General features: G+C 44.3%; 1 long non-coding RNA gene across 1 annotated transcript; it reads right to left on the minus strand.

Moving 5' to 3' along the window:
- Positions 1-3692: 3692 nt before the first annotated feature.
- LOC118526725 (uncharacterized) lies at positions 3693-8315 on the minus strand. The gene is made up of 3 exons (XR_004912748.2): positions 7370-8315; positions 6422-6767; positions 3693-3985 (listed from the first exon to the last, which is right to left on the minus strand). It is a non-coding gene; the product is annotated as an uncharacterized LOC118526725 (long non-coding RNA).
- Positions 8316-9725: the final 1410 nt, after the last annotated feature.

The following is a 9725-nucleotide window of genomic DNA, read 5'->3' on the forward strand; positions in this document are numbered from 1 at the left end:
ACTGACAGTGGGGATCAGAGCTACCCCACTTGAATTGCCCTAAAGTATTAGACATTTTAGTGCTACCATTTTGGGGAAGCTAAGTCAAGTCTACCCTCGGGTCTGTATATGCCATACTGCATTTTCATTATAGGTCAATAACAGATTTGAAATCCTTGTATGTTCGAAGACATATAGATACGAAGAGTTGCCATTAGGCATCAGTTCTCCATAAATTTTCTCTAGGGTCCCAGAAACTGTGTTACAGGGTGCCTTTGTATGGATACAGTGATGGCTCACTTAGGATAAGCTGCCTCTTCCTTTTGTATTTAGTTGGACAACCTTCCCCTCAGAGAAAGGGGGAAGCACAAGCTGTAAGTTTTATTAGGCAAAATAATACCACGCATCCTGAGCTGTGTATTTATACCTCAGCGGATGTATAGAAAATATTAACCTGTGGAATTGTTAATTTTAGGAATTGACAGTCTTCCAGAGAAAAGACTTGTCAACTTGTGTGGGTAGGGAAGACTCAAGGTTCATTTAGGACCATAACCAGAAGGATTCTCCAAATAAGCTTGGGGCCTAAAGGCAGAAAACTGGTTTCTTGTTCAGACTCTGCCATGGTCTCTGATGCCCTGGACCAGTCTTCTTGGTCGGTTCATTTTAAAATCAGGGGAGGGGGTGAACACTGGGCTAGGTGATCTAGTTTGAACACTTTCTACTTTAGAGTCAATTCCATTTGGGGATGGGCAAAGAAATAGATCCCGATAAAGAAACTTTAACACAGTTATGGTCGCTCTTAAAGTGGGGTCCATTACCAACTTACATGCTATCTGTTGACTCTGGACCTCCAAAATTTCTCATTAAGAATCCCACTTTTGTTCTTATGATATAATACGAAATAGGTTCCCTCTAGGGTATCAGGAAATGTCCTTGAATGTCATGGTCTAAGTGCTCTGAACAGGTCCGAGGTAATGGATGTTGTTATAAAACCATTATCTTATTTGGCCCACGCCATCCAACCCACCTTCAAAGGTTTTCAAAGCGGACCATGGCATATACCTGACTTGCTTTCATGCCGGTCTTATAGGAAACCCTTGAGTTCTTTATGGCCCCTCACCTGTGCTATTCTTTCCTCAGCCATTTAACACAGTAAAGGAATCCCTGTTCCAGAGTGGTTTGTCCGGGTCACACTGTTTCTTTATCTAGGCTTGATTGTCTTCCCCCCCCCCCCCGCCCCCCCCGGCACATTCCAGCATGTCTGGCTCTGTCGGCAACACGGTAAACAGCCGGGTTGGAGTTACATTCTTCCTGCAGGAAAGACAGATGACTGCGTTCTTTGTCTAGGAGCTTTGGTTATTATTGTTCCTTTTCTCAACCTATTCTTTTATGAACTGCTTTACTGCAGCTAGCTTGTCTACGGGTTTTCCTCTCCAGCAGAACTGATTTAACACCCTGCCCGCCTTCGGTGAGTCCTTTGCCTACCGCTAGAGAGGTACTTAACCTTATTAACGATGACTTCGATTCCAACGGCTGTTTAAGATAAGAGGAGAACGGAGACAGTATTCCCTGGAAACACAACCCCAGACCCCGGAGCTGCTTTTAAGCCTGGTTTTCCTATTTTCCTTCTCCGCTTTTACGGAGCATATGTGAAATTTAAGCAGACAAGGCTGATTTCAAAAGCGCCTGCTCAGAACGTCCGGCGTGAAGCAGAGCCTGCAAAGAGCTGAGCAGATGCAGCAGGTGTAAACATGTCTCCTTATCTTGGTTCGTGGGTTGTACGTCCTCCTAGAAGACGCTCTGTACTGCAGAAAAGGGTTATTGGTACAGATGGTAAACTGCTAAAATGCCCAGAAGGTTCAAGCTCATCTGTGCTTTTAAGGAAGGGGAGGCGTGTGCGTGCTCTGACTCACAGGTGTTTGGGAGGCTCCAAATTACCTTCAGGTTTTCCCTTTTTACTTTGCTCGAACAGATGTCTTGGGTTATATGTGGAAGTATCCACTCCTCATGGTGTCCAAGTGTTTAAAATTGGAAAGAGGGTCCCACGAGCAAGGAGGTGGAGTTCAGCTCTTGGCACACGAGCCCCTGCCGTCCTTGCAAATTGAGGCTCTGGCCTGGTGTCTGAGCGGTTGTCACTGATGATTTTCTCCGGTCACTGGATCCTCACTTTCCTGCTTTGCAGAGTTCTTACTGTACTATGTTTTTGGCAGAGACACTCCGTAATTCCTGAACCTTAATGTCCCTTGTTCCTGTTTCTGTCTCTCCCAGCCTGGGGGTAGCAGAGAGTGCAAACAGGCAATGACCACACAGGTGCTGGGCTCAAGCAGCTTCCCAGGGAGCGAGCAGCAGAGGGATCCTCTGTTACCACCGAAGACTAGCACAGACATTGCTCGGCCCCCATTCTCAGAGCACCGGACTTTAATCCTCCGTGAAAAAAGCAAAGCAAAACTAAATTAGGCTAGAGGAAATCAGAGAGGCAGACAAACCATAAGAGAATCTTAACTGTAGGAAACAAACCGAGGGTTGCTGGAGGGGAGGAGAGTGGGAGGGTTGGGGTAACTGGGTGATGGACGTAGAGGAGGGCATGTGATGTAATGAGCACTGGGTGTTATATAAGACCGATGGATCACTGAACTCTACCTCTGAAACCAATCATACATTATATGTTAATGAATTGAATTTAAATTAAAAAAATAAATTAAAAAACAAAAGCTTATGTCTCCTCACCAAAAAAACCCCACTAAATTAGACTAATGTCAATTCCTGTGGCATCATTCAACCTGCTATGTTTGCCCTCCTGCAATTCCTCTTCCTCCTTTCAGTAAAAAGAAACATGTCCTCAGAACTGCATTTCCCAAACTGTATCCCATGGGATTTTTCATAGGTAATATCTGGGAAAATCCCACGATGACAAGGACTGTGAGAAGTCCTGTGTTACATTACAAGTAAACATTGTTTTAAACTCTGGGATTTGGGTGGGGGCACTTAAATATGCTAATCTGTGGGTCAGAATCCGTATAAATATATTATGCAACACTTTCCACTATTTATTTAACCAAGAGATACTTTCTTTGTGGAGCATGTCAAGAGGCAAGTGCTCCTTGGACTACACTTTTGGAAATGTTTGCTTAGACAAAACAATAAAGCCCAAGAGACTCACATGGATCTGCAGTCTGCCCTGGGGAAGATCAACACTCAGCGAACGGTGTTTTGTTTTGTTTTGTTTTTAAATCAGGGGCAAATTGATGTTAGAGGGTTTTGCAGATTATAATGGACATTTTGGCTAACTCCCCAACATCTCTTTCTCCCTCCCACTCTTGTCATCACATTCTTTGAGAGGGTCCATCCTCCCTCTTAGCACCTGGTATGGACTAAATTGTGTCCCTCTCCAAATTCATACATTGACACCCTAACCCCTAATAGGACTGTATTTGGAGATAGCGCCTTCAATAAGGTAATTAAGGTTAAAGGAGATCCTATGGGGGGCACTCTCAGATAATTGACTGGTGTCCTTATGAGAAGAGGAAATGTGAACATTCAAAGAGATGCCAAGAATACACATGCACACAGAAGAAAAGCCGGATGAAGGAGGACACAGGGAGAAGGGAGTCATCGGCAAGCCAGGGAGGGAGGCCTCCAGAGAGACCAAATGTGCTGGCATCTTGGTCTTGGACTTCCAGCCTCCAAAACTGTGAGAAAATCAGTTTCAGTAGTTTAAGCACCCCCCATCTCTGGTGTTGTGTTATGGGGGCTCTCGCAGACTCATATAGCACCCACTGTCCCTGCCCTAGAGTAAGGGCAGCCCACCCCAATTACCTCACTGCGACAGAGTTTCAGATAACTCTCACCTAAGCCAGACGGTCTTAGGATATTTCCCTGGACACAAGGATTAGGTCAGGATTCTAAGCATAATGCTTGGAACTTTGATGGTGTTTGAAAAGGGACCTTTGGTTCCTGAAGCGTGTGGCTGAGGAAACATGCAGCTTCGGGTGCTGTGGGCAGCCATCTTGTGAAGGCAGTCAGAGGACGAGAGACGGAGGAGGCGAACCAGAAAACAGAGAACAAATGCATTTGGAGCTCTGATCAATCCATGCCTTAAAGCTGCGCTTTCCAATTATGTGAACTAATAAGCCTCCTAGATTACTTAAGCCACATTCTGTTGTTTGCTTCTATTTTCAGTGAAAGCCATTCCAACTCATACATGGGTTACACAAATGAATCAAGGCTCAGTCCCAAAAAAAGTTCTAGGGTATGTCTTGGTGTCCAAGTTATTGTGGATCTGACTTAGTGTCCAGATTATTGTGTCTCTGTATAATCTCTGAGTTCCTGAACAATAAATTCAGTTTGCATTTCATTATTCTGACCCATTGCCTCCAATATCAGGATGTGTGCCCCAAATTGTGGTTTTCTTAGGGCCTTTAATTAGCTAGATTTTTAAATCCTCTATAAGTGATTAAATGATAGGCTTCAAAGTATGATCTTTTCCAGAGTAAGGAGACTCTCGAAAGCAGACATGCCTGCAGGAACCTAGGGAATTTCTAGTGCTAAAATATAAGACTACTAGACAATCTCATAATGGACATATTTTGGGATAGGACTCATGCCTATTAAGGGTCAGCCAGCTGTAAACAAAATCTAGCCCTGGAAACATAAGAAACTGTGTCCCACCTACGCTGTAGGAACTGAGGCCTTTTCAAGACATTTAACCAATGCATTCTCAAAACCTTGACACCGTATGCTAAAAACATATATACCACATCTTCTTTATCCATTCCTGCAGCTTAATTCCTGGGTTTCCATGGGTAAAAACCCGACAAACTAGGTTCCTCCACATTAGCCCCTCTTTCTTTCTAACCCTGAGCCACCTGTAAGCCTCCCTGAGCTTAAAGACAGAAATAAAGTCACTGTTGGTGGTAAACTGAGTCAACTTCTCAAAGAGCAGTGACATGCTAGCAGGACATCTTATGCATGTGCAGACTGTGAGGTCTCCAGTGATGACTTGGTGACTTACTTCGTTTCTTGGAACTGGTCACTTACTTCTTGAACCTAAGATTTGTCGATCATAAATTCATGATCCTGACTCAGGTTTTGACCTCAGGTATAGATCAAAGATTAGATATAAAAAATTCAATCAACAATTATTCATTGACTATTTACTATACGCCAAGCATTGTTCTAGACACAAAGATGTTCAAGTCCCATAAAAATAGGATTGTGCAGGGCACCTGGGTGGCTCAGTCGGTGAAGCATCTGCCTTCAGCTCAGGTCGTGATCTTGGGGTCCTGGGATCGAGCCCCATGTTGAACTCCCTGCACGGCAGGGAAGCCTGCTTCTCCCTCTCCCTCTGCCCCTCCCCCCTGCTCATGTGCACTCTCTCTCTCTCTCTCAAAATAAATAGATAAAATCTTTTAAAAAGATAAGATTGTGTAGCCAAACTATGGAAAGAGCCAAGATGTCCATCAACAGATGAATGAATAAAGAAGATGTGGTATATATATATACAGTGGAATATTATGTAGCCATCAAAAAAAACTACATCTTGCCATTTGCCACGATGTGGATGGAACTAGAGGGTATTATGCTAAGCGAAATAAGTCAAACAGAGAAAGACATGTATCATATGATCTCACTGATGGGAGGAATTCTTAATCTCAGGAAACAAACTGAGGGTTGCTGGAGTGGTGGGGGGTGGGAGGGATGGGGTGGCTGGGTGATGGACATTGGGGAGGGTATGTGCTATGATGAGCACTGTGAATTGTGCAAGACTGTTGAATCACAGATCTGTACCTGTGAAACAAATAATACGTTACATGTTAAAAAAACAAAGAAGAAGAAGAAGATAGCAGGAGGGGAAGAATGAAGGGGGGGGAATTCGGAGGGGGAGACGAACCATGAGAGATGATGGACTCTGAAAAACAAACTGAGGGTTCTAGAGGGGAGGGGGGTGGGAGGATGGGTTAGCCTGGTGATGGGTATTAAAGAGGGCACGTACTGAATGGAGCACTGGGTGTTATACGCAAACAATGAATCATGGAACACTACACCAAAAACTAATGATGTAATGTATGGTGATTAACATAACATAATAAAATAAAATTTAAAAAAAAGGTTTGTGCATGATGTGTGTGTGTGTGTGTGCATATACAGATAAAAAAGAAGTATGTAATTATAGTATAAAGTATGTAAGAGGGAGCTAAGGACTGTGGTAGTTTTGTACTGTGTCCAGTTGCTTAAGGGCGACCCAACATGCCTCTCAGTTAAAGTGGGCCAGAGATGAAATTCACACAAGGTGGGAAGCCGGAAGTGAAGCAGCGGCCACGCGGTGTGAAGACCACCGTGGTTAGATGCCGTGAGACGAGCAGACGAGCCAGAGGATCCTGCCTGGCTCTTCTCCCCCCCTGCTCTGTGTCCAGCCCTGTAGTTAAGGGTCCACTCTGCTGACCTCAGCAGCCTCAGGCTGACCAACAGGCCAGAGGCAAGAGCCTCCTTGGGCTTCTCCACCAGCCCTTCTGAGCTGCTCTGCTCCCAGCTGGACGTGCTCTCTTGTGAGCTCCTACTTGTCCATCCGCAGCCGGGCTTCAGAAGGGTTGGGTTAGGACTCTTGTCCGATCTCTCCGTTCGGTTTGCAGCCCCTTACTTTCCACGTCCTCTTACAGTCGTGTAAGGTCTTAGCATGTTCCATACCACTCTTGGTGGTGCTGCTTCCCTCGCCGAGCCCCGATGCCTAGAAGCACCACGGGGAAATGCAGCGCGAGGTAGGGGCAGAGGGAGGGCCGGCGAGACAGGAACTGCAATTTCAAATAAGACAATCAGAGAAGTTCTCACCAAGAAGGAGACATTGGAGCACAGGCCTGAGGTGATCAAGAAAATCATTGTGAAATCCTTTCTAAAGTGCATGAACACTATTCAGAGGATAATCAGAATAATAAAAGATTTGGCCCCGAAACACGGAACACTCAATATCTTATAATACTGCATAAATATAGTAATCACAAAAAATACTCTATGATTTTCTTTAGAGCCTCCTTTTGAAGTTGCATTTTCTTAAACCTTATGGCATCTTGCTGGGGGCAAAATCAAGGCCAGAATTTTTCTGAGCTTTTAGAAGGAAAAGAGCTCTGTCGGTATGAAGCCGTAAGAATAAAATACCCTTGTTAAGTCACACTGCTCCGCTGCCTACTGGAGCTCAGCCATCTCTCTTTCCAAACACACTCCTCCGGCTTCGTCTTGTGTTTGCAAGGGCAACAATGACAAACCAATACGAGGAGTAGAAGGAAATCAGGGGAGCCGGCCCCCGAGAAGGAGAAAGTGATAGAGTGAGGTTTCTCCACGGAGAATCCTGGAGATGAACTGCTTGGTTTCAGAGCGTTAAAGAAGGATCTAGACTCACCTGGTGTGTGAGAGAGAGATGAAAGCGCCTACGCAGACCCTGTCCGGGAAGGCGACCCTCTGCTGCGGTGTTTTGCGGCGAGCAGCGCCGGGGGATTGGTTTCCTGGCAACCTGGCCCCGCGCCTTCCCTCTGGAAGGTTCGTCCGCCCCTAGGGGGAGCCCATCGTCTATCAGCCTCCAAGGACCGCCCGCGTTCGAGCTCCCTCGTCTTGGGATGGCAGGCGGGCTCTCTCGCAGAGCACAATTAGAGCATCTGCTAGGAAAAGATTGTTCTGACGCAGGTATGCATTTAATAAATTGGTGCTGCAGGCATTCTGTGCCACAGGGCTTTGTTTAGGCTCTGAGGTCGGAAGCGAATAGAAGGTCTGTGTCTGTAAACAGTTCTCTTCCAATCAAGGCAAACCGAGCTCCTACCTCTCTGATAATCATCATCCCTCTGCAAACCTTCGATTTTGCGATGAAAAATGCTCGTTCATTTTTCGGTGGATTTTGTAAACGCTAGTTAGTCGTTCGTTGAAACGGACGTGTCCTCATTTGATACATCGGAACACCGTGAGACATAGGACATTTTGCAGACGTGCGTCCCTGCCATCCAAGTTCTCTCGTGGAAGCAACGTGCACAGAGTAGAGAGGAGGCAGACGAGAACCAAGAGTTTCGACTTTGAGGAGTAAAAGCTGAAGTGACCTTCCGTGTACGTGGAAGGCAACATAGTAAAGGGAAATGTGTCTCCCTCCCAATGGCCCAGCATTTCCCCAGCTCTGCTAATACACTTTTAGACCCATGAACCTCAGCTCAGGAGCAGGCTCTCCCCACACCTGTGTGGATGCAGCTTAAATTAAGTCAGAAGGGAAGGCCTGAGGGTTGGAATAGGAAAGTACCTACCCTTCCTACACGTGACCTCCTCCAATGACTTGCCAGCTATGGACAATGGACCCCATTGACTAAAAAGTTTGGAAAGGAAGAAACCAAGAAATGTTCCTGGTACAAAGCCAAGTTTATGGCAAAGTTTAGTGATGGGAAGAATCTTATGCTGTTGGTCTCCTCCTACCTTTCTGGTTTTATTTTTCAGACATTAATTTATTCTTCTTAAGTACCAGAGAAGTTTCCGGCCTAGGCCAGGACAATAGTCAATAGTTCCAGAGATATCATCCACTGAACTGAATGAAGGCAAACAAACTTGAAAACACAAGCCAAGAGTCTAGTGTTTGTCTCTGTAAACATGCAGTTTCACAAAAGCCAGGAAGAAAGGACCAGGTATACTGTGAACATCACATCAGTGTTTATTTGATCTGCCAACACTGCTCAGATATAGTTTTTTCCCAATATCTAGTGCCAGTTTGTTCTAGGAACATATCCAATATCATCCTTTGGTTTCCGAAGTCTCACTGTGCATGCCGATGTCCTAGTTTGCATCTTAACAGAGTGAAAATCCAACCGTCGAACCTAAGATAAGTACACATAACCTGATTTTGTAATTAGATACATTTCAAATAGCAGTGAGCAGGCATTATTCGCTCTTTTAAAAAATAACTCTCTTAAGCCCTAGCTTCTTCCTTTCCTTCAGTAATTACTTGCGTAGAGGAAATGAAACAGTCCATTTGCCTCCATGGCCTTGCCGTCCGGATTCCATCGGACTCCCTCTTTACCAAATTACCAAGGACTATGTCAGTAAAGTGAGGGTGAATTTTGTAGACAGCAGGAGAGAAGGAGATGAAGATGATGTTTGCCCATCCTTTATTAAAAAAAAAAAATAAAGATCTTATCTGAAGTGCAAAGCTGACTTGAATTTGGAGTTTGCAAGCCTTGCCTTATAACTGAATAGCTTGAACTTCACTTGACATATTAGGAAATCATCCCTCTTTCCCATCTCATCGAGAATTCACTTTAAGGAAGGAAAGAAAAAATCACATCTTCCTGATACTTAATTAGTGAAGGACTGTGCTTGCTAGTCCTTTCATTTTTGAGTTACTTTGTGTCAAAAGTATACAGAGAGTAAAAATGCCTTACCAGCATTTACTTTAAATACAGTAATTTCTTATTACGTGGAAATGTGGCAGCATTAGAATATGCATTTGGGAGGGAACGCAAATTAGCTTTATGGTTTTTTTTCTACCTTTCCCTCACTCTTATTTTAATGCCTGCAATGTTTACAAGGCTTGAATACTAGAAGCTTTTTTTTTTTCTTTCTCATAATTATTCATGAAATTCAATTAACCTGTCATCAGATGAACAATTATGTTATCCTGGTCTTTTTGCCCCCAACAGCTAGACTTCCTATGAGTTATCTGAATCGAAGTTTCACCTGATTTTCTTCTAAATGATGTGTTTTTTTATGGAAAAAAAATTATGAAGCTA

Source organism: Halichoerus grypus, chromosome 9, assembly GCF_964656455.1.
Source record: "Halichoerus grypus chromosome 9, mHalGry1.hap1.1, whole genome shotgun sequence".
Classification (NCBI taxonomy): Eukaryota; Metazoa; Chordata; class Mammalia; order Carnivora; family Phocidae; genus Halichoerus; species Halichoerus grypus.